Below are 25,574 nucleotides of genomic sequence, written 5' to 3'. Positions count from 1 at the left end.
GTTCTATCAAACCAAGGACGCCATAATTTAGAAGGAGCACTGGCAAAACAGCATACATAGAAGAAAGCAACTTTTCACATATGGTGTCTATACATTTATGTCATTTGTCTCCCATCTGTTCTTTTTTGTTCGTATCTACTAATGCCTTGGAGTGCTGAACACCAGAGCAATATGTACAAAGGATACAACCAGGGCAAGTGGGAAAAGGGCCTGGAAATCTTGCATGAAGGTAATTTTAATGGAAAAATTTTAGGCTGGGCTATTTGGGACAGTGCATCATCACTGAATGCTATCCAAGAAAGAAACTCAACAATCTCAACTCTGTCCTGTAGTCTAACATCAATCAGCAGAGTAGCAAGAAGGAGAAGGCCCTGCTAAGTTAGCAGGGTGGGCTGCTTCGACACAGGTTCTTTGATTATTCCAGACAGTCTTGCTAAGATCCAACAATGTTCTTTATTGCCTCTCTCCAGATGAATGAGTACGTGGTTGGAGGTAGGGCTGAATTCTGAGTCACCCTATTCCATCCCATTTTCTCTTTTTTGATTAAGAGGGAAAAGGTCTTCAGAGTTCTAGCCATAAGAAGTAAGCTGCCTTCAGGAAGGACCGGAGATGAAAAATAAGGGTTGCTGTTAGTGAGCCCTCTTGCTCAATTGTAGGCTCCAACAGTTAAAACCAGAAATAGATAAGGCAGCTTAACTCATGCTCCAACTAAAATCCTCTGTGCTTATTTCTTACCACACGTTTTAAACATTCCAGACACCAGACCACAAAGCACTGATAGCAATGGAATATCTAGAAGACTTCACCTCACAGGTCCCCTTCCCTGCCCATGATCCTGCCCATGACCTACTGACCCTCATCTATGATCGCATGCTCTACCCGCTCTCTTCATGTAACCCCCTGCCCCTAATCTTTCTTTATAAAACTCTAGGTGTCTATCTTACTGGTGCTGAGGTCATTTGTTAAGACTTGAATCTGCCACCTCCTCCAGCAGCCAGCACCCGAAATAAATTTCTGCCTTTCTCTTTTCCAAACCCTTGTCTCTTGAGTTATTGGCTTCTCTTATCATGAGTTTATCTGAGTTTGTTGGGCAGTGGTGTTGACAAACCCAGTGAGGAGCTTTGCTTCTGATTTGTCTAGGCCCCTCGGGATTCCTTGGAACAGAGCCGTTGGCCAAGGCAGCACACCAGAGCTCACCCATTCATTTCCTGAGTTAGCAGCTGTGATAGATTAATAGATAATAATACAATTTTTTAAAAATTCTAGCTGTAGCATTGCTATTAACAGGCTCTAGTGTCTCTACACCAACAACAAGACAGAAGAAAGAGAAATTAAGGAGTCAATCCCATGTTCAAAAAATAAAAGTCTAGCTGTCCGACAGCTCAATTTGATCTGTTCCTTGAAAGCTAAATGGGCATAAGAAACAAAGCCTCCAAGTTTTCATCCATCACTGACTCAGAATCAGCCTGCAGGCCACTGGAACATCTTCAGAAAAGCTGACAGAAAGCCTGTTTACATCACCAATGCAATAACCCAGATCCAAAGAAAATTTGAGATATAAGGAAAGCCAGTCTACCTTTCATTGGCCAAAAAATTGGAGACAGGGGCTTTGTAACATCTCTGTACTTCATTTTTATTACCTCCAAGTCAAAATTAGCCAAAGAGAGACCAAGGGGAATGAAGGAATGAAGTTTCCTGAGATGTCTTCTGTTGTGCCTTCCAAATATGTCTTTCATTACCATTATACTGAGCTTTATGATGAATCTGTGTCTCCTAGTGACATCCTTCACAGACTGACCACTTCCCAAGGACAGACACACACAGTGACTCGGCAGTTTTCTGACATAAAGGGAATGCCTACAACTCCCCAGATATTTCCTTGGGTGAGAGAATGAAATGGCTGATCAGAGGATGGTCCCTTATGAACCTCTCTCCCCTGAGTAAAATAAGAGGACTTCCCTCCACAGATTTACCACATGTTTTAACCAATCAATGGGCACTGGTTAAATGACTTGAATCTATCAATGGATTTATGAAAGGTATCTATTGATTCTAAGCAGCAAGCTAAGCTTTTAAAATATTAATCATTGTGATTGTCGGAATTTCCTGACTCTTTCCCTTGTCAGTTAGCAGCACCTTCATTGCCTCATGGCAAAATGGGTTGTTACAGCAAGAAGAAAAGGGAAAAGAAATAGTATTAGGTTTTGTTCTCTTTTAACATCTAAATTAAGGTGTTCACAACAAAATGTATCCTTTGAGGAGAGCAGAAGTCAGGTTATGGCATAACGTGCAAAATAAGAGGGTAAAATGTATGCCTTCCAAAAAACTTAAGGGAATAGACAAGACTGACCAGGGTTGGGGCATGACTTTCGAGGAGGTGCAGCTAAGTAGAAACCAAAGGACAGGACCTTGAGGTGGGGGATGGGGGGCAGGTTCTAATGGTATACTGGAGCTCACCTGACAGATCAACTATTAAATCATTAGGATTTTTTACAAGCCAGTTGACTTCACATTGGTAGCCTGGAATCAGCTATAGAAGGAATATTTATACCACAGAAATTGACAAGCAATACAATTTAGCCTCCCCCACCTAATATTTACCAATATGCTATAGAATAAAATACAGTAACATTTAAGAGACTGTATGTAGTCTTTACCAGAGGTCTGGAGGGAAGCCAAGTCCATGCCTGTGGGCCAACCCCTGATATTTATATTTATGTTCTCCATTAGAACACCTATCACTGTTGCTGCACTTTGCTCTAAGGGAAGGGCCTTCCCTGGAAAGCCACTATAAGTCCATTGTAAGTGGACCATCTAGCAGGAGACCCAAATATGCCACTCTCATTTCAATAGTCTCAAGTGAACAGGCCATTATTCTGGGATCATGTATTAATACTACAAATAGATAATACCCCTCTTCATGCACTGTGCATACTTGGCAATTATTTAATTATCTGTAAGAGTTCATTTAATGTCAGGGCGCCTGGGTGGCTCAGTGGGTTAAGCCTCTGCCTTCGGCTCGGGTCATGATCTCAGGGTCCTGGGATCGAGCCCCGCGTCAGGCTCTCTGCTCAGCAGGGAGCCTGCCTCCTCCTCTCTCTCTGCCTGCCTCTCTGCCTACATGTAATCTGTCAAATAAATAAACAAAATCTTAAAAAAAAAAAAAAGAATACAGAAAGCTTTAAAAAAAAAAAGAGTTCATTTAATGTCTATATTCCCCACTTGACTATGAGTTCCATGAGTGGAGAGGTTGATTTATTATTTTTATAAATATTTTTACAACTATAATTCCAAAATCTTCCTGACTTATTAACTAGTGCATAATTGGTAATCAGTAAGTTTTCTTCATGGACTGACTGACACATACATCTAAAAAACTCACAATACTTTAGAAAGTAGAAAAGAAAAGAAAATACAGGGAAGTAGAATATCTCTGTGTGGGAATTTATTAAAAAAATCAAATTTCTCCCCCACTAATTAATAAATTTTCTAAATTTGCAATCAAAGTTCCATAGTTTTAAAAATTTTACAACTTAATGAGATGATTCTAAAATTCACCTGGAATAGAATAGCAGTCAATAAATATTCTATTTTATTTGTTATTTTTTAAATAAAGTCTTTATTTATTTTTAAAGATTTTATTTATTTGACAGAGAGAACCCATGCAGAGGAAGGAGCAGGCAGAGGGACAGGGAGAAGCAGGCCTCCCACTGAGCAGGAAGCCCTATGTGGGTCTCCATCCCAGGACCCTGGGACCATGACCTGAGCTAGAGGCAGTTGCTTAACTAAGCCACCCAGGCGCCCTCAATAAATATTTTAAAAGCAGACTAATGTGAGGCAAAGTTTGCTTCCAAACTAAAAAGATGTTATCTATAATTTTAAGAATTAAAACTATGTGGCAACCTTCTGCTGCGGGAGCTGTTACGGAGCACCAGCTATGGCTCTGCGCTACCCCATGGCCGGGGGCCTCAACAAGAGACACAAGGTGACTAAGAACGTGAGCAAGCTGGGGCACTGCCATCGCCATGGGTGCCTCACCAAGCACACCAAGTTCATGCGGACATGATCTGTTAGGTGGGAGGCTTCGCTCCCTGTGAACGGTGAGCCACGGAGCTGCTCAAGTTCTCCAAGGACAAGCATGCCCTCAAGTTCATCAAGAAAAGAGTGGAGGCACACATCCATGCCAAGAGCAAGAGAGAGGAGCTGAGTAATGTCCTCACCGCCATGAGGAAAGTGACAGACAAGAAGGACTGAACCCCCACCCCACCCCCATTTAATAAAGCCTTTTTGGAACTTAAAAAAAAAAAACAAACCAACAAACAAACAAAAAAATGGATGTGGCAAAGTAATGAATGAAAACAACAGAAAGCACAGATAGAGACCTCAGCATATAAATGAAAATTTGGTAATTTATTTCAAATCAATATAGAAGTAGATTATTTAGTAAGTAGTGATGGGATAAAGACTAAGTGACTTGGAAATAAATGGTGTTCTTGCCTCACTTTATATACTAATATTTTTTGAATGGATTAAATCATCAATTATAAAAAGAATATGACCATAAAATACTACAAAAAAGGGGCAGGAGAATAACTCTTTAAGCACAACTTCTAGGACAGAATCATAGAGAATTTAAAGATAAACATGGCTATACAAAAAAATATAATGATGCTGTACATCAGAGGAAGGGCATAAACTCTATGAAAGACCAAATGCTTTTCCAAGGGGCAGTGAAGAAAGAGCCAAACGCCTTTCTTGTGGGTCTTCCTAGGTCAAAGAGGTCTTCCCCTTGGTCAAAGAGGCAAGCTTTCACTTAATTTGCAGGCCTGAAGTTCGATTGAATCTATAGTGTTTGCACTTGTGATTTGAGACGTTCTAATTCAGACTTCTACCAAGATCATATAAAACTTGGATTATTAAAGATATATCTGTTATGGGGAAATACATATATTCATAATGATAAGTTGATAAACCCCAAGTGCATTATTGGCTTTGTGTACCTGAGATTTACTGAAAGCCTGTCAACTGGCTGACTTTAACAAACAAGTTCACTTCCATTGAAAAATGTCAGGTTAAGCAAAAGAAATGAAATCTTGCCATTTGCGATGACGTGGATGGAACTAGAGGGTATTATGCTGAGCGAAATAAGTCAATCAGAGAAAGACAATTATCATATGATCTCCCTGATATGAGGAAGTTGAGAGGCAACATGGGGGATTTCAGGGGTAGGAAAGGAATAAATGAAACAAGATGGGATTGGGAGGGAGACAAACCATAAGTGACTCTTAATCTCACAAAACAAACTGAGGGTTGCTGTGGGAGGGGGGTAGAGAGAGGGTGGTTGTGGATATTGGGGAGGGTATGTGCTATGGTGAGTGCTGTGAAGTGTGTAAACCTGGCGATTTCAAAATACCCCTGAGGCTAATAATACATTATATGTTAAAAAAAAATTGTAAAAAAAAAATCAGCCTAAACATGTAATAAGCAATACCTTTGGATAATAGTAATCTTTCTACCCTCTGAGTGAGAGACTTACAGGTAGTAAGTAACAGAGTTAAACTATTCGGACTTACTGGCTGCAGTGTATATATTCCAGATTTAAGAGTTTTATTTAACTAATAGTAGTTTGTGAAAATCTTTGTTCTCTTAGCCAGTATTCAACGTGGAGACTATAGTTTATGATTACGTTTATTGACAACAGCAATGATAAAAGCAACAATAATTTGAAATTGCACTTATGTGGACCCTTCTAGAGGTAAACACAATAAAAAAAAATCTAAGTAATTCTGACCAAAAATTTAGGAGGTGGAACTCTAGTACTCCACTCCCATGGAGAGAAAATTCAGGTAAGAAAAATACTGCATACTATTACTTTACTCTGATCAATTCTATTTCATAAAACACTAAGTTGTATGCAAAAAAAGAAGACATCAAATATCACAGCAATTGGTATGATTTAATTCTGTTCAGTGACAAATTATTCAATAATAACTACATGCCATTCACTGTGCTAGATACTCAAGATACAAAGATGAAGAAAACACTAGATTTAAAAATTCCAAATTGTTAATAAAATCAAATAAATATGCCACCTGCCAAGTTTTTTAAAAATAAGATTTTACTTTTAAGAATCTCTACACCCAACATGGGGCTTGAACTCACAACCCTGAGATCAAGAGTTGCACGCTCCATCCACTGAGCCAGCCAGCCACCCCTACTGACCTTTCTTTAAAGGTGCATAAATGGACAAAGACTTGCTACACAGAAAACAAGGATGGCCATATGTAAGTGAGAAAAATCCCTGTTAAGACACTGCACTTAAAAAACTGTATAGCAGAAGTTTGGTTCCATGTTGATTTGATCTCTGAATGGGAGTTAGGTCTATTGAAATGTTGAATCTATGCAGAGGCCATAAGCTCTCAGTACACAGTATTTAAGTACAGATAGTAGAATAGACCCAAGGGGAGCCTGGAGTAACTCCCTACTGGGGCAATAAATGTTAATGTGCTAGATCAGGAAATTCAGCAAGGACCCAAGGACAAATGAAGAGTGAGGAGTAAAAAGAGAATGAAAAAGAGAAAGGAAAACAAACCATCCTACTCAACATGAGTCTCTAAGAAGTCCATAAATAAATCAAGGGCCAAGAAATCTGAACACAATCAACACCTGCAGCAGGAATTTCTCCCAAGTGAAAACAATTTTAGGGGACAGTCTGAACTAAATTTTGAAAGAAGCCGATTAGAATATCCAGAGATTTTAAAAAAATGTTTTTATTGAAAGTATGCAATAAATAGGTACAAAATATAAACAGGTAGATAAGAAAAGGAATAAATAAGAAGTCTTGGAAACGAATTATATTAGCTATTTTTTAGGGAAATAGAATAGAAGAAATGGACTGATACAGGTGAAGGAAGGACTGTGATACTGAATAATGCATATGGAACTTGACGCAGAAAGGAAAAGGGATTTAAAACAAAAACACGGGGTGTGGGGGGCACCTAGGTGGCTCAGCTCAGGTCATGATCTCAGGGTCCTGGGATTGAGCCCTGCTCCGGGCTCTCTGCTCAGAAGGGAGGCTGCTTCACTCTGCCTGCCTCTCTGATTACTCCCTCTCTGTCAAATAAATAAAATCTTTAAAAACAAACAAATAAACAAGCAATACCAAAAACACGGGGATGCCTGGGTGGCTCAGTTGTTAAGCGTCTGCCTTCAGCTCAGGTCCTGATCCCAGGGTCCCAGGATCGAACCCTGCATCGGGGGGTCCCTGCTCAGCAGGAAGCCTGCTTCTCCCTCGCCTATTCCCCCTGCTTATGTTTCCTCTCTTGCTGTGACTCTCTCTGTCAAAAAAATAAATAATATTAAAAATAAAATAAAATAAAAACATAAAGAAGTATTAAGAGACAGATGGGGAGGACTAAAGAACTTAGCAATCATATATGAATTCCAGGAGGAGAAATGGAAAGACTAGCAAGGACACAATATTTAAATACTGTTATACTGGAAAAAAAAATGGGCAGAGGACATGAACAGACATTTCTGCAAAGAAGACATCCAGATGGCCAACAGACACATGAAAAAGTGCTCAACATCACTCACCATCAGGGAAATGCAAATCAAAACCACAATGAGATATCACCTCACACCAGTCAGAATGGCTAAAATTACCAAGTCAGGAAATGACAGATGCTGGCGAGGATGTGGAGAAAGGGGAACCTCCTACATTGTTGGTGGGAATGCAAGCTGGTGCAGCCACTCTGGAAAACAGCATGGAGGCTCCTCAAAAAGTTGAAAATAGAGCTTCCCTATGACCCAGAAATTGCACTACTGGGTATTTACCCTAAAGATACAAATGTAGTGATCCGAGGGAGCATGTGCACCTGAATGTTTATAGCAGCAATGTTCACAATAGCCAAACTATGGAAAGATCCTACATGTCCATCAACAGACGAATGGATAAAGAAGATGTGGTGTGTATATATATACAATGGAATACTATGCAGCCATCAAAAGAAATGAAATCCTGCCATTTGAGACAGCATGGATGGAACTAGAGGATATTATGCTTAGCGAAATAAGTCAATCGGAGAAAGACAACTATCATATGATCTCCCTGATATGAGGAAGTGGAAATGCAACATGGGGGCTTTGCGGGGTAGGAAAAGAATAAATGAAACAAGATGGGATCAGGAGGGAAACAAATCACAAGAGACTCTTAATCTCATAAAACAAACTGAGGAATGCTGGGGGTGGTGGAGGGGATAGGGAGAGGGTGGTTGGGTTATGGACATTGGGGAGGGTATGTGCTATGCTGAGTGCTGTGAAGTGTGTAAACCTGGTGATTCACAGACCTGTACTCTGGGGCTAATAATACATTATATGTTATTAAAAAATGATAATTAAAAAGAAAAAAAATCGTTAGCTGAGAACTCAAGAATTGAAGACCTGTGGACTCATATATTAAAAGTGCACTCTTAGTGTTAAATATGATAAATAAATATATACCCATTCCTAGACACATCATAGAGAAACAAAGAATATACAAATAAAGATAAAATCTAAAAAGCTATCAGGGAAAAGATTATTTACAAAGGAACAACACATGAGTAATAGCAGTCATTGGAAAATAATGGAGTCCTGATATCTTCGTTAGCTGAGAACTCAAGAATTGAAGACCTGTGGACTCATATATTAAAAGTGCACTCTTAGTGTTAAATATGATAAATAAATATATACCCATTCCTAGACACATCATAGAGAAACAAAGAATATACAAATAAAGATAAAATCTAAAAAGCTATCAGGGAAAAGATTATTTACAAAGGAACAACACATGAGTAATAGCAGTCATTGGAAAATAATGGAGTCCTGATATCTTCAAATTGCTAATAATCATTACCCTGAAATTTTATATTTAGCTAAACTATCAAAGAAGAATGAAAGGCCCTATCTTAGCATTTCCCAGCAAAGTCCTTACCTCCCCCAGAAAACCCTCACTAAAATCACTATCTAGGTATGCTTGAGAAATAGTGTACACCAGAAAGAAGAAAAGGAACCCAGAAGGAAAACAGCATAAGAGAAACGGAAATGGGCATGGAAGTGGAAAAAATGTCAGAAAATATGGTCAACTATTAACTGCAAAATATGTGCACATACATGAACATACGCACAAACACAACGGACAACAGTAACAAGATGGGTGGCAGAATGGAGAGGTTCAAAAGTAAGCAATTTGGCTAAAATGCTTAGAAATATAAAGCAGTAGCCAAAAAAATGTGTTTGAGAATGATGGTAACCACAATCATTCCAACAAAAGAGTAGAAAAATAGTGGGAAAAGGAACAAAGAAAGAGTATGACATCAACAAGAAAAAGGTCCAAATACATAAATAATCACAGATTATGTAAATAGATTAAACACAGGGATTATTAGCATTTCTAAAAATATCACAGATCAGATGAAAGTAAAGGGATGAAAAAGGACTTGTCAGCAAATCCTGATCAAAAGAAAGTCAATGTAACAATGTTAATACCAATCAAACAGAATTTAAGTCGAAACGTACTCTTAAGCATAATGAGATTAAAAAATTATAGGACAGAGGAGGCCTGAGTATAACCTGGAAAGCCTTATAGATATAAGGATGCAGAGAAAGCATTTGACAAAATTGAATAGAAATGGAGTTTTATTAACATGGTTTTAAATTAATAAAACCAATAGCTGACTTATTCTTAAGATGAAGCTTGAAAGCATTGACTTCAAGATAAGGATCATGACAAATACATCATCCTCATGACTTTTCTATTATGTTCTATTGTAAGTCAATGCTATAGGCTTCTTTTTAAAAAAAAATGAGAAAACAAAACCTGAAGCTAAAACTGTTTTTTAGACAATATACTTGTATACATAATAAAACCATGAAAAAAAATAAAGCCAAGAAGTTTTCTAAATTCAAAGTCAAGAAAGACAACAATAATACAATATATTTATATGTGCTTATTATGTGCTATACACTCTTACAAGCAATTAAATATTGATATAGTTAATCCTCACAATAATCATTGAGGGGGTAGGTTTCAATATCCTCATTTTGTGAATGAGGAAACAAGCATGGAAAGGTTAAATCATTTTCCCAAGGATATAGAGCTAGTGAAGTGGGGGAGCTGGGATTCAAACCCAGGTATCTTAGATCTGGTGTCTGGGCTCTAATCACACATGCCACAACACTCCTATACTCCCGGAAAGAACCAATCAGCCTTGTAGTGTAAAGGCAGAGAGAGTCAATTATCATATGGTTTCACTTATTTGTGGAGCATAACAAATAGCATGGAGGACAAGGGGAGATGGAGAGGAGAAGGGAGTTAAGGGAAACTGGAGGGGGAGATGAACCATGAGAGACTATGGACTCTGAAAAACAATCTGAGGGTTCTGAAGGGGCGAGGGGTGGGAGGTTGGGGGAACCAGGTGGTGGGTATTAGGGAGGGCACGTATGGCATGGAGCCCTGGGTGTGGTGCATAAATAATGAATTCTGTTATGCTGAAACGAAATTAGTAAAAAAAAAACAAACTAAGGATCTCAATAACATTAGCAATAAAGATAACTAAGAATAAATATAGATAACATGTGAGTATTTTATGGATACAATCCCCCACATTTGTAAAATAAATGACAAAAAAGAAACCTGAAGATATGAAGATATATGTGTTATTTTTGCTTAATTTACGCTAAATACAACTGCAATAGATATTTTGAAAGCATTTTCAGTGGGATTTTATGAACTTTTATAAAAGTCTGTGAGAAAGTAAAGCACCAACAATAGCTCAGAAATATTTGAATACTTGGGGAGAAAAATGAGGTGGGAAGGTATGTCCTATATGGTATGGAAACCTGCTATGGCTATTAAGAAACAGCATGAGTAAGACACTGGGTTACTGGACAGGGAGAGGGAGACCAATCAGAACAGAACAGAGAGCTCAGAAACAGACCCAAACATATCTGGAAGCATGCGTATCTGCCAAAGCAGGAGAGAAGATAAACTCATCAACGAATGTTGATGAATGGGAGTGCAGAGGTGGCTTCCTGGTGAGACCGGAAAGGACAATAAAGGATCTTCAACTTCTTGTATTGTTTCACTTAAAAACAGTAACACACTGGAAAAATAAAATTAAACAAACAAACAAAAAAACCCCAGTAACACCAGAAACAGCATGAAGCAATGGATAGATATGATGAAAGTGGGTGGACAGATGGTCATGTGCATATGACTCTTGTAGACATTACTACTATTTGAAATACTGCACAATAGTAAAAGCAGAATAGCTATAAATACATTTATAGGTCAAGACGACATTGGACAATATTCTGCACCATTTCTTATAGTTCTCTGAGAGCTAGAAATAGAAAGCTATCTTATCATGACACAGAATTCTATCTCAAAACACTCAATATCATACTGAATATTAAAGTACAAGAGGAATCCCCCTAAAAATCCAGAGGGGTGGGGCGCCTGGGTGCCTCAGTCATTAAGCATCTGCCTTGAGCTCAGCTCATGATCCCAGGGTGCTGGGGTCGAGCCCCGCACTGGGCTCTCCGCTCAGCAGGAAGCCTGCTTCTCCCTCTCCCACTCCCTCTGCTGTATTCCTTCTCTCGCTCTCTCTCTCTGTCAAATAATTAAAAAAAAAAAAAAAGAGGGCAAAGGATATCCATTTTACAACTCTTAAATAGTATTATTCTTCAAGTTCTAGCATGAGCAATAGCAGTAAACATAGAAAAGGAATAATTATTATAAAAAGAAAGATAAGTATATTAGTTATGGGTGGAATTAAATATCTAGTAAATACAAGAGCATGCTGAATATTGTATAGAGAAAAGCTCAGCAAAATAGCTGAAGGCATGATAAATATGCAAAAACCAATGGCATTATAATATTTGAGCACTACTTTCAAAGTACTAAATGGGATGGAATATGACTTATTTATAGTATTAAGGGAAATACGAGATACCTGTAAGTTCTCTGATCAAGACATACACAAGAACTTTTGAGAACAGCTTGAGCTACTGTAGAATGGGATGGAATAACAGAAAAAAAAATAGAATAAGGGCAGGGATAGCACATACTGTTTTTTTTTTGTTGTTGTTGTTGTTGTTGTTTTTAAATATCACGAGTAGGTTGGAAATGGAATGATTACTCAATTGGAGTGCTGAGCAAACAGATTACTCTTCTGGAGGGACAAATATTTCACCCTGTGTGAAAAGCAAGTACCACGCAGATGAAAGATACAAATAAGTTAACCAAACTTAACTACTTCCTTACTGGGCCCTTCTATGTTTCTTCCTCTGCCTCAAACACACATCCTACCCCACCCACTCTTCACCTGGCTCACCCCTAAGAATCCCTCATTATTTAGGTAAGCTATTAATTTCTCCAGGAAGCCTCCCTGGAGCCCTGGCTACACACCACCAAGACTGACTTTGACCTCCCTCCTGCGTACACATGTGCCTATCCTAAGACTTCTCTCACCAGATTGTAATCCTCAGTTCTGTAATCAGAAGTTCTGTATCCCATCTTGTTTCATGGATTCTTCTCCTACCCACTTAAGCCCCCATGTTGCATCAGGGAGGGAGACAAACCATAAGTGACTCATAATCTCACGAAAAAAACTGTGGGTTGCTGGGGGGAGGGGGGTTGGGAGAAGGGGGGTAGGGTTATGGACATTGGGGAGGGTATGTGCTTTTGGGTAAATTGGAAGGGGAGATGAACCATGAGAGACTATGGACTCTGAAAAACAATCTGAGGGGTTTGAAGTGGCAGGGGGGTGGGAGGCTGGGGTACCAGGTGGTGGGTATTATAGAGGGCACAGCTTGCATGGAGCACTGGGTGTGGTGAAAAAATAATGAATACTGTTTTTCTGAAAATAAATAAATTGGGGAAAAAAAATAAACATCTGAAACATTAAAAAAAAAAAAAAGTTCTGTAAGGTTAGGCACCATGTCTTAGTCATCACTACTGCCCCGGTGCATTTCCACTCAAGGTCTAAACAAATTGCCAAAAGTTCCCTTCCTACTGTCTCCCATTCCTGGCAGTTCTCTGCATTCTCTTCTGGCAGCTCCTCATTCTAAAAGGGCTGAGGTTTTCAAGAGAACCTGAAGAAGTTTCAGAGCTTGCATCTAGAATGTTCTCAAACAGCTGTTTGCTTGTGGATCTCACCGAAATGGTGGCGTTATGAAAAGAAGTGGCATGAAGCCATCCCTCTTTTCTCTTTAGCCCTTAAAATCTCTTCTTCACACAGTGTGTCTTCATGGGTTTTATTTATTGCTTTGACTTCTGAATAGTACTTTTCCTTTCAAGATAATCAGACTGGCAAGTGTCATCTCCCTCCCAACAGTGGCTCAGGGTTTTGTCTTAGTGATGACCAGCAGATGACTCCAGTGGCAGCTCACTTTGTCTTGCCACTGTCTCATCCGCACAATTCCAGGACCCAACACGAACAGCCTCGCCACTACCATCGAGGCTTAAATCAATCAGTGCACAGCCAGAGTTCTCAAATCTCCCTCACGTCCGGGTCCTAAAGCCTCGTGGTTTTGTAGGTAGCAAGGCGGATCCCTTCAACACCACCCTTTGGTTCCCTTCCCCTCTTAAGAGTTCCATTGCCACTACTTCAAGGCCTCAAGACAGTCTGACGGTGGCCTTTTCTCACCCAAATCTGCCTCAAAATAGTTCATCCTCCCCAAGGCACAGCACCTGCCCTCTTGAGACTCCTTTTCAGTGCTCGATGTTCCAAGGTCTTTCTGTACAAATCACCTCTGCTTATTTCCCCATATTCCTTGTTATACAATCGTTCTACCTTCCAGTAACACCAGAGTCATGATGACTTGTTGAAGAAAGTGAGCCCACGTTTCTGATTCTTTACGTGTTTCATGTTGTTTGTTCCAATGGTTGTACCCATTTGGCCCTTCAGGTACCATGCTGAAATCCTGTCTGTCTTCCTCTTCCCCCTTCCAACACCCAGCTTCCCCTCCTCTTCCAACCAGGTGGGATCTTGCTTTCTTTCAACAAATAGTACTTCCCATTGCCTTTGGAGGAATTATGCATTACTCTAACATGAATTCTTGCCCTTTAATCATATGCTTTTCCCTCACTTCTTGGTGATAAACTTCTTGGGATTCTGTTTTAGAATTTTTTTCTTTCCTTTACATGTCTGGTGTCGTGCTTTGCTTATAGCAGATGTTCAAGAAAATTGGTTGAATTGAGAATATCTATGGGCTTTCATTAATATCTCATTTTAAAATTAAATAGACTTACTCATATCTAAATTAATCTATAGTAGGATTCTTTTTTTACTGCTTTTAATTTTATTCAGGACTGACAAGGAAAAGATAAGTTCTTGATCTGGGCAAACTGTATTTAAAAAATCACCTCTGAAAATAATAATTAAAATATTACCTTAATACAAAACAACTTAAACTATTTTAGATGCATAGAAACATTAATATCGTAGGGCATAAGAGTAAGATGTTGGAAGTAGGTGAGAAAAGGAACAATATAAATTCAGCATGTGCTCGCTTAGCAACCTAAAAAAGAGCAAGCCTTTCAGAAATTGAAATGAAATGATAATCATCACATCTGGTCTTTTTAAAAAAGCTAGTCAAAGTCACAGCTTTGCTATATAGCAAAGAACCCAACCAAACACTGGAGAAAAAAATATGTCTCCAGAAAAATGTGATCCTAATTAAAAGACAATTAAATCGTGTCTTGATAAAAAGATGTATTCATTTCAGAACTTTCACAAAGTTGTACATTGTTCTTCCAGATCACTGGTTTTAAAACAAGGGTACACATCAGAATCACACATGAAACTTAAAAAAAAAAAAAATCCACCCCAGAACAAGTAAATGATTGTCTTCTACTGGGAGGGGAGGGGAATGTGTACATGTATTTTTAAATATCTACAGAAGTGATTCTGATTTATACACCTGTGATAGGGGCAGGGTTTATGGGTCTAAAGCCATAGGAAGAAGGGGCTCTTTAGGAAAAAGAATACAAAATTAGGAAGTAAACCCATGTAAGTGGGAACAGGGGTTCTGAAGCTAAACTCTCATCAGTCTCAAGTAAGTCTGCCTCTGTCTCTCTGTATTTAGGATGACCTTGATCACAGCACCGCATTAGACTGGCTATGGCATTAGTCTATTACTATGTTGTTATTACCAATAATAAAAAATAATGAAATAATTTTCATTGCAAAAGAAAATAAGGGCCAACACTATTATTTACTAAATATTGTTCTCTCACTATGTGCTAGATACAGTGCTCATTCCTCCCTGTGGACACTTAACTAAACGTCCACAACCCGATGAGATTAAGCACAACTAATTATCCCTGTGCTCTGAATGTGGGAACTGCGGCTTATTGAAGTGAAATACTGTGTTCAACCTTAAACAGTTAGCTAACCGTCAAGACGGAGACTTAAACTATTAACTCAATTGCTTAGAGATAAGTATTTGGGATCGAGACTATAGATATTGTTTCTCAAAGTTAGTTCTTCTCAGTTCTATAGCCACTGAGTATGGATTCACACCTGGACATGGCCACTATTTGACATTCTGACATACAGCGACATTTTGCCACTATTTGCTGTTTTACCTAGTTAGACGGGAAAAGAAAGGCCAGAGGCATCAAAACAAAGGTGTCAGTTAAAGTCACTAAATCAAAGGACTGTTTGACATTTTAACTTCAACATCATCACACTTGGACTTGGCCCCGAAGCCACGGGCCTGCAGTTCAAACAGTCTTTCACAAGATGGCTCCCTTGCTATCCTCAGTTGCTACTTATATAATAAAAATCCTACAACGCAATTGTAAAGTTACAAATCTTTAGGAAGTTATGTATTTCTTGTTGGTGTTTGAGCCTTTCTAAAATCAGGACTATCTGATTAAATTGCTACCAGGCACTTTTGTGAACAAGATTCTCTTATATTACCTATATTGAAAGCTAAAAGTTGAGAGGAAATTCCCTTGGCAAAGGAATTTTGCCCAAAAAATGATAATAATCTACCTGTGCATTGTTGCCTAACTCCCCCAGCTTTTTCTTTAGTACTTTGGAAGTACATCCCATCCTTTTTTCACCCAGGCAAGGATGTGCTTGGTGAGGGTGTGGGAGGAGGGAGAGAGAGGTCTTGCCAGGGGAGAAGTAAGGGCACATTTAGTCCTAAAGGGCTGCTCTCCATTCCCCGGTGAGAAGAGACCCAAGTGAAGACCACCCAGGAGGAGGGAAACAGCTTATCTCAAGTTTTTCTCAGTTTCCACAAGCCTCTCACTGAGAGCACATTGAACTGGTTTTAGATTTAATTCTGAGTTATTTTACAGATATGCATTTTTAAAAAATATTTATTTTATTGTATTTATTAATTGACAGAGAGAGACAGCAAGAGAGGGGACACAAGGAGGGGCAGTGGGAGAGGGAGAAGCAGGCTTCCCGCTGAGCAGGAAGCCCAATGAGGGGCTCGAACCCAAGACCCTGGGATCATGACCTGAGCCGAGGGCAGATGCTTAACGACTGAGCCCCCCAGGAGCCCCCCAAAAGATCTATTTATTTTAGAGAGAGAGTGTGTGGGAGCATGAGTCAGGGAAGGGGCAGAGGGAGAAAGAGAGACTCTTAGGCAGACTCCCTGCTGAGCGAGGAGCCCAACCCAGGGCTGGACGGATCTGACAGCCCCGGGATCATGCCCTGAGCCGAAACCATGAGTAGGTTGCTCAACCAAATGATCCACCCAGGAGCCTCATAAAGATATGCATTTTTTTAAAGATTTTATTTATTTGACAGAGAGATCACAAGTAAGCAGAGAGGCAGGCAGAGAGAGGAGGAAGCAGGCTCCCCGCGGAACAGAGAGCCCGATGCGGGGCTCGATCCCAGGACCCTGGGATCATGACCTGAGCCGAAGGCAGAGGCTTTAACCCACTGAGCCACCCAGGCGCCCCAAGATATGCATTTTTGATAAAACATGACCACTAAATGTTGGCTGACTCTTTTGTCTGATGCTCAAGCCAATAAACAGAGATCTATTCAAGGTGTAATGAAGTATTTCTATAAATGGCTGCAAATTCATGGGCTATTTAACTAGCTATTATCCAATTCTCTCTTTATCCCAAGAAAAGAGAAAAATGACCCAGTAGCACTAAAGAAATGGGGAACTACTTCTAGTAAAAAATATGAATGATGAGTTGTTCCACTTTTTTTTTTTTCCAAAGAGAGAAAGAGAGCTTAAGCACACATGGGAAAGGGAGCAGGCATGGACAGAGGGAGAGGGAAGGACAGAATCTTAAGTAGGCTCTATGACCAGTGCAGAGCACCATGTGGGCTCCATGTGGGCTCTCAAGACCCTGAGATCATGACCTGAGCCAAAATCAAGAGTTGGATGCTTAACCCACTGAGCCACTCAGGTGCCCCCAATTTTCCCATGTTTTGAGAGAGCTTATAAATCAGGAATCTGAGCTTCTATAACACATTTGCTGGAAATCATACTTTTCATGGTTACTGCTAAAACAATTTTCCAGTAGAACCTTCAGTATAATTTGATGTCATATTCCTGACCATACATGGTATCAAACAGTAAACTACAAAAGCAATAAATAAGGAGGCCTGGCATGCAATTCTTGATCTTGGGCCATGAGTTCTAGCCCCATGCTGGGTGTAGAGTTTACTTAAAAAACAAAAAACAAAAACAAAAGAAACCAAGCCACAAATAAAACTGTACCATCCATTAGCAAAGATTGACCAGCGTTTGGTCAGGCTCTTTTGAGCTCTCTTTTTTGATTAAATCTTGGGCTCCTCTGTCCTTCCTTAAGTCCAGTTCTAGCACGAAGCCTGCTAAGTCCATTTAGACAGACTCCCCCATCCTAAAGATCTTATCGCTCTCCACAGCCCATCAGGTTCCTCATCCTTTACCACTGCCAAGGTAATCTCTGAATATCCAACAGCCTCTAGCAATAATCTTGATGGTTGTTTTAGCCCAAATTCTCCCTTACCCCTAATGTCTTCTCCTAGTAATTTTCTATTCACTGACCTCTTCCCTGCTCCTTGGCTATAAATTCCCACTTTGCCTTGTTGTATTCAGAGTAGAACCCAATCTCTCTCCCCTACTACAAAAGTCCACAGCATGGTCCTTATACTTATCACAATGGTCCTAAAGAAGATTTGTCTTACCTTCTTTAACGAGTGTCATTAAATAATTTTTTCTTTGACACTGTAAGTGGTAAAAGGATAAAACTATATATTAATCGATCATCAAACCACCCTAAAAGTAATACAATAGAAACAACAGATGCAAAAAATTAAATTTTTCTGCATTTTAGAAAATTGGACCTTAATAGACATGAATAACCTGAATGGTAAAAAAAGCTATACTATCTTTGATTTGCAATCATTTTCCTAAAATAAGTCAAATACGCTCATTCGAATTTATTTTCAAGTATACTGAAGTCAGTATTGCATGATGGTTAAGACTGTAGGTTCTGGTGCCCAAATGTCTGGGTTTGAATGTTAGCTTTGCCCCCTCTAATTCCTGAGAAAATGACTAAAAAACCTCTGTGCCTTAGCTTCCCATTTGTAAAAGAGGAATGAGGATTATGTGATCTAATAGACATAAGGGTCTTAGTATGGCGACTGGCCCACAGTGGCAGTTTAAGTCTCTTTCCTGGCCATACAGACTCACTTCCTTAGCTCAGGTACTGCCACCCATGCTCAGAATTAGTGCCAGGTATTGATAAAAATAAAGGTGACATTGAGGATGATTTTGCTTTTTCACTTGAAACATGTTTAAAGTTAGGAGCTGAGCCTACATTTTCTTTTCAGGTTCCTCCCTTTGCAGATTATGCGATGGGACAAAAACAGCTATTGAACCAATGAAGTAATCCTGGAAATGAAGTGCCAGAAGTTACTGCAGTTCACCACTCACTGACAGGGCCAAGCAGGCATTGGCAGCTCTCAGAGTATCTCTGCCTTCAAGAGCAACTGGTCAACCTCGGAACGATCGCAGCAGAGGCTGCTGTTGTAGAAGAACTACTTGACATCTCTCAGAGGATTGCTAGACAGGCTCTTGTCTGAGATGGTCTATTAGTTTTCCATATTCACGATACAAAGTGCCATGAATTGAGGGAGAAAAGGCATCTGCATTTTAAAATTATTATTTTTTATTTTTAAAAAAGATTTTATGTATTGATTGGACCGAGAGAGACACAGCGAGAGAGGGAACACAAGCCAGGGGAGTGGGAGAAGGAGAAGCTGACTCCCTGCTGAGCAGGGAGCCCGAATCAGGCCCGATCCCAGGACCCTGAGATAATGACCTACGCCAAAGGCAGATGCTTAATGACTAAGCCACCCAGGCATCCGCAAATTTTTTTAAAACAAATCTGGGAAATTTAAGAGTTGAAATGACCAATGGAATTCTCACTGCATCGTTCATTAAACAAACATGGAAAACTGAGACCAAGAAAATTGTTGGGTGATCATAGCGGAGCATAGGTTGAAGACATAAAATGCAAAGTTTTCAAGTGCTGAATGTCTGTATTTAATATGATTTAACTCGAAATTAAGGAACTATGCTTGCTTTGTCGATTGCCTTGAGGCAGTAATGCAAAACTCATCAACTACGGCCTGGGTCAGACAGAAGGGAGAGTGTGACAGCCAACCTATCTGAAAGATGCATAATTATCCAGATAGCGACCCTGAGTGTTGACAGCTGAAGTCAGGTCATTTTGATGAAAGAACACATCACCAAGACCATTAAAGGGCATTGATTAAATTCACTTTAAATGCAACAGCCACTGGCATCATAAAGATTCATCTCCGCTAGGAGATTAGATTCTCATGTATTCTTTGATTTTGACAAATTTCCTCCAACTAATTTATTTGTGCATCTCATTTTTTGTAAAGATATACAGTGGAAGAAAACCAAGGATGTACATTTACATGTTTAAAAAACTATACCGTCAACAACAAAACGGTAAGGCCGTTTTAGCTTAAACAGCATACAAGGTTTTTCTCACACACGTGGTCAAGGAAGATGGCTATACTGTGCTTAATTCAGAATTTATAAGTCAAAAGAGTGTTGAAGAGCACATCAGGGTCCAGTGCATTTTAAGCCTATTTTCTGCCAATTACTTGTAAATTTTCCAAAGGTAACAATGGCAGAGCCCCTTTACCTAGAAAGGTAGAGTCTAGAACTAAGTTCTTAACCAGTAGGAGGGAGATAGTAGATAGTTATCTATCTAGACAGTTATCATCAGCTCACTCACAATTTATGATAAAACATATCGATTCTATTTTTTCAGCATAGGATGCAACACAGAGATCAGAGGTTACAAGTGCCAAACCATACCCAAGTTCTGTGGGTTTAAAACCTCACTAAAGCCGTGTACCTGTGGCATGATTTAGGCATATTATTTAACCTCTCAGAGCCTTGGTTGGCTAATCCAAGAATGGGTATCTTCTCAGTTGATTCCCAAAGTAACACTCATTTAATAAAACTTATTAAAAGTAAGTTTTAAGACTTATTTATACCAAGGCTCAGAAATGTTAAGTAAAACACATAAGGGCTAGTCAGAAGTCACAGCCAGTGCTACACACTGATGTGTCTGACCTCCAAGTCCCGCCTTGCTGCTGAGACAAGCTGTCGGACATTGGACGCAGCCCACCATCCCCTGCCCCACCACAGACAGACACTCACACACAAACAGGTCTACATCTCTGTTTCATATCTGTCTGAAATTCAGACAGTCTAATTTAAAGGGGATTCCAGGAGGAGGAGGGTGTGGAGGGAGTGTAAAAACCACTGATTGGCACCAGAAAGCATCCTTACGTCTTAGTATCTTGCATACCCTCATTGGACCTTCAAGTGAAGCATGAACACACATCAAAAAAAAAAAAAAAAAAAGGACCTTCAACCTTCAAGTGAAGCATGAACACATGTAATTAGGAGAAGGACTGACCTCGTCCTAAATGTGGACTCCTTTGCCCTGAATTCAGTCTATTAGGGAAGCCCAACCCTGGAAGGTAACAGGACCGTCTCAAAGATAGCTCAGAACAATAACTACAAAATAATACTATTTCCTTGTTTCTATAGCAATTCAGAGGCTATACATGGAGAATATGGGAGGATTTTCCACTCAGGAGAGGGCAGTAGACTGAAATGCACACACCAGTAGCTAAGGCTACTTCTGTTATCCTGCTGGTAAGCCTACCCACAATGAATTAAGGAGAAACAATTTCTGGGCCTCCATCCCCACTCTGTGTCCACCAGTTAGAAACACAGATCCAAAGTGAAAGCAAGTAATATAGAAAACTGGAAAAGAGATATCATCTTTTAGACTCCTTTAAAATTATACCTCCCACTCCTAGTCTATTTTCCTAGTCTATTTTTTCCCCACAGCTCTATAATTAACTTCTAACATGCCATATAATTTAGTTCCTTGTTAAATCTCTCACTAGTTTTTTTTGGTCTGTTTGTTTGATGTATTCCAACCATCTAGACACTACTTAATAGTTGCTCAATAAATATTTGCCAAGTGAATGAATGAGTAAGAGGAAGAGAACATCTCTGAAAGTGGTATAGTGCAGAGCCCAGAATATGTCTGGAAGGCATGATAGGAGAGAATAAAACATTAGGTCTATAAATCTGGAGTCTAAAGCCACCAAAAAATGAATTCACTGAGATCTAAAGACAAAATTAAATAAAGAAAAAAAAGGGATAGGATAATATAATATTGAAAGAAAACAGTACAACTGCAAAAATTAAATCTGTATTTAAGATAATAAGGAGAATTGAAGTAGCAAAAATTCTAACCATTGCTGCAGCTTACAGAACACAAAAGAATTTCCAGAATTATAGAAAAAAATAAAGGTAGAAGGAATTTCAAAATGTCAATAATATATAGAGAAAACTGAGAGCAAAGAACAATGCAAAAATTGTCAGTGTCCCTGGAGGTAGAAAAACAATCATCAGAATAGAATAATCAAAAACATAATTAAGGAAAGGTTTAAAAACCAAAATAAATGAAACCACTGCAAGATTAATAGAAGATCTTCAAACAAACAAACAAAAAAGAGACAGGGAGAAGAGGTTACCAATAAAGGAAGAAAAATCAGGCCAGTATCAAACTTCTCCTAACAGTGAATGCCAAAAGACAATGCAGAAATATCTCCAGGGTTGTGATGGGGAAAAGTTGTGATTCTAGAATCTTATATCCGACAAAATTACCTTTCATGCAAGAAAGCCATTTGCAGACATGCAAATATTTATTTCACTCATGTAGCTTCAGTGAAAAAACAGTCTGACAACTTACATAAGCTAATAATTGTGAGATAAATCCTCATAATAACAAGGTATTTTTATGGCATGCTGAATTCTTTCTCTCACAGTTTGAGTGACATATGTTGGATCTTATGGTGGATTATACAACAGTTTAGATGACTGGATCTTGTTGCCTAGGGAATAATGAACAAAATAGTTTTTGGTTTTTTTTTCTGTTTTACAATGGTAAAGCAGCACAGTATATAACAAGCAGCCATCACAAATGACAAGGAGATTAAGGAATGACTTTCTGGATCTTTGAAGTTCATATTGAAAGACCCGAGCCATTGTTTTTAGTTTTTAATTTGGAAGATTAATAACCTATCCAATGGCAAGTATCTTAGGCCAACCAGCTCAAATTTATAGTATCTTTAAGGATGATGTTAAGTATTTCTAAAAAATCAGTGATTCTGATAGGATATTAACTATGTCAACTATATCAAGGAAGCACACACAGGTACATGGCTACAAGGAAATGTAGTCATAGACAGTTACTTCCCTTTTTTATAGTTTTCTGCATTTTTCTTTCTATCAATCATATGTTATCATATTGAAAAAAAGATCAATCTATATCTGCAATTTGATTAACAAAATAATCACAATCATGATATTTTTAAAGAAAACAAGCATAACAGACTGTTAAAAAGTGATATTGGATCAAAGAAATGTGAAATCATATATATATATATATATTTATATATGTGTGTGTGTGTATGTGTGTCACATAACATTTAAACAGCAGTGTTGGTTGCATTGTTCCTAGTGACAAAAACTAATGACCATCAAAGTGACAGAGATACAATGTATCATTAAAATGGAATACTATGCAGCTGATAAAATAAAGCAGATCTTTAGGAAGTAATAAGAAAAATTTTTCAAGACCATTATTATGCAGAAATAGCAAAGCAGAGAACAGCTTTCACTTGTAACATAAAGGACACTGTATATGTTAATTACACCCCGACACAGCCCCACACACCCAAATGATGTTCAGAATAATACGTCACAGTGGTTGACTCTGTAGAGGATGAGATTGGGGGTCAGCTGCAGGCAGGACACTTCACTGTCACTCTATAATTTTTAAATCGCTTATTTGTTTCTCATGTGATTGTTTAATCATATACATGTACTTCTTATTAAATTTTTAAGTAAAGGTATATAGTGTTTGATTTTAAGTGAGCATACCATGAATTCCTATTTTCATGCCCAGTGTTGTCACACAAAAGAGTATTATTTTTTTTCTATACTGACATAAACAAAAATCTTGAGTTGCCTTGATTTATATCTTTCCTAGAGTTTCTATGAAGTTTGAAAGGCAATTAGCATGGCACATCCTTAGACTTTGAGAAAACATTTATAAAAGTGAGCAGGAAACATTGCAGAAAGACATAGAATTTTATGAAACATAATTTATAATCAGGTTTATGCTGTTTTTTTCTTTTGAATATCATCCATATTAAGGGTATTTTTATTATAACAATCTCCTTTCTATTATCATAGGCTTGCAATTTCTACCCCCTACTATCTCTCCCAAGGAAAATACATGGGCTCCTTTTCCCGACACTTAAATTTCATTTTCTTAAATTATTTCGCCAATTTCTTAAATTATTTCTGAATTTTTGAAATGCAGAATGTCATGGGTTGGGATCGGTGGCACTCTAATGTTCTAGAATAGAACATTTCTTATCATGTTTACAGAAAACAACTCAGAATACGCCAGAGTTTGGGAGAACTGAGACTATCTGCCATTATAATATCACGCAGAACTCAGCAATAGGATAAGATTTCCTTCTTTTGAGAACTGTAATTTCTCATGGTTTCCTTCTGAGCACAAGCCTCTGTTCTCCAAGCAATTATTTAGTATGATCATACTGCTGTTATGTCTTCTAATATGGTGTTTTCCCTCAATTTTTGAAGCACCCCCCCAAATTACATTTTATAGCCTGAAAATTATCTAAGCCAATGGTTTTAAACCTTTTTAAGGACTGTGGACCCCTCTGAGAATCTGATACACACTGTGGACCCTCTCTCCAGGAAGCATGATTATAAACCTTAAAGCTCATCCACACACCTTCCAGAGTTCACAGAATTTGAGTCACAAGGTCTATGTCAACCTTCATTGGACAATGAGGGGACAAAGCCAGCATATTCTTGAAAAACGATCAATATTTCGTACATAGTTGTACAGCATTATTAAATATACTATTTTTATTTTTTTTTTTAATTTATTTTTTTAAAAGATTTTATTTATTTATTTGACAGAGAGAGATCACAAGCAGGCAGAGAGGCAGGCAGAGAGAGAGAGGAGGAAGCAGGCTTTCCGCTCAGCAGAGAGCCCGATGCGGGGCTCGATCCCAGGACCCTGAGATCATGACCCGAGCCGAAGGCAGCGGCTTAACACACTGAGCCACCCAGGCGCCCCTAAATATACTATTCTTTGAGAGTTCTTAAAGTGCTGTGAAGTAGCAAGTACATTTATTATTATTCACTTACTAGGAAACCACTTAGAACGTTCACATGAGGAAACAACTCAGAAAATTTCAATGATGTAGCCAAACTCACATGATAAATAATATTAAAACCAAGTCTCAAATCTAGGGCTTCTCTTTATCAACTCTATCCTTTTTCCTTGCTTTACACTCCCTCTTTTAGTTCACTGTTTTTTTCTGTAAAGGGCCAGATAGTAAATACTTTCAGCTTTGCGGGCCACAGGACCTCTGTTATAGCACAAAACCAGCCAAAGACAATACTAAAATGAAGGGTGTGGTTGTGCTCTAATAGTTACATAACAGGTGGCAGGTCAGATTTTGCCCGCAGGCCATAGTTTGCTGACCCCTGCATTATTTTGCCTCTACATCGAAAACAACTTAGTATTTTAATTTATTTTCCCAGTTTTAATGTTTTTATCATCATGATTTTGACCAGGTTACAAGATCATTACTAAAATGCTCTACATGCTAATGGAATCCCTAAATAATACCACCAATAACAGCAAAATTTCTGCCTAAAAGCTAAAGTGAGAGTTTTACATATCAATTTTTATTTTTACTCTGAGATAGTTTCACTGATGAAACCATTTTATATGGAGGTGGTTTGGGAACACAATAATAATACAACAGGAGCCAATATTACATGGGGGGAAAAGTCCTATTCTAGTGATGGTGTTAAGAGAAATAAAGTTTGGGAAAGCAAATTAAAATATAAAATATATTTTCTTATAATGTTTAGTTTGTTTG

The 25,574-nt window shown here is 38.6% G+C and overlaps 1 protein-coding gene and 1 pseudogene across 4 annotated transcripts in view; one reads left to right on the top strand and one right to left on the bottom strand.

The window, feature by feature from the left end:
• KCNK2 (potassium two pore domain channel subfamily K member 2) overlaps window positions 1–25,574 on the bottom strand; it is a 235,659-nt gene that overhangs the window by 90,695 nt on the left and 119,390 nt on the right. The gene's annotated exons all lie outside the window — the stretch shown is intronic.
• Window positions 3,938–4,254, top strand: LOC122918575 (annotated as a pseudogene).

Source organism: Neovison vison, chromosome 10 (genome assembly GCF_020171115.1).
Source record: "Neovison vison isolate M4711 chromosome 10, ASM_NN_V1, whole genome shotgun sequence".
Classification (NCBI taxonomy): domain Eukaryota; kingdom Metazoa; phylum Chordata; class Mammalia; order Carnivora; family Mustelidae; genus Neogale; species Neogale vison.
Note: the sequence above shows the minus strand (reverse complement) of the source record. Positions and strands in the feature narration are given on the sequence as shown.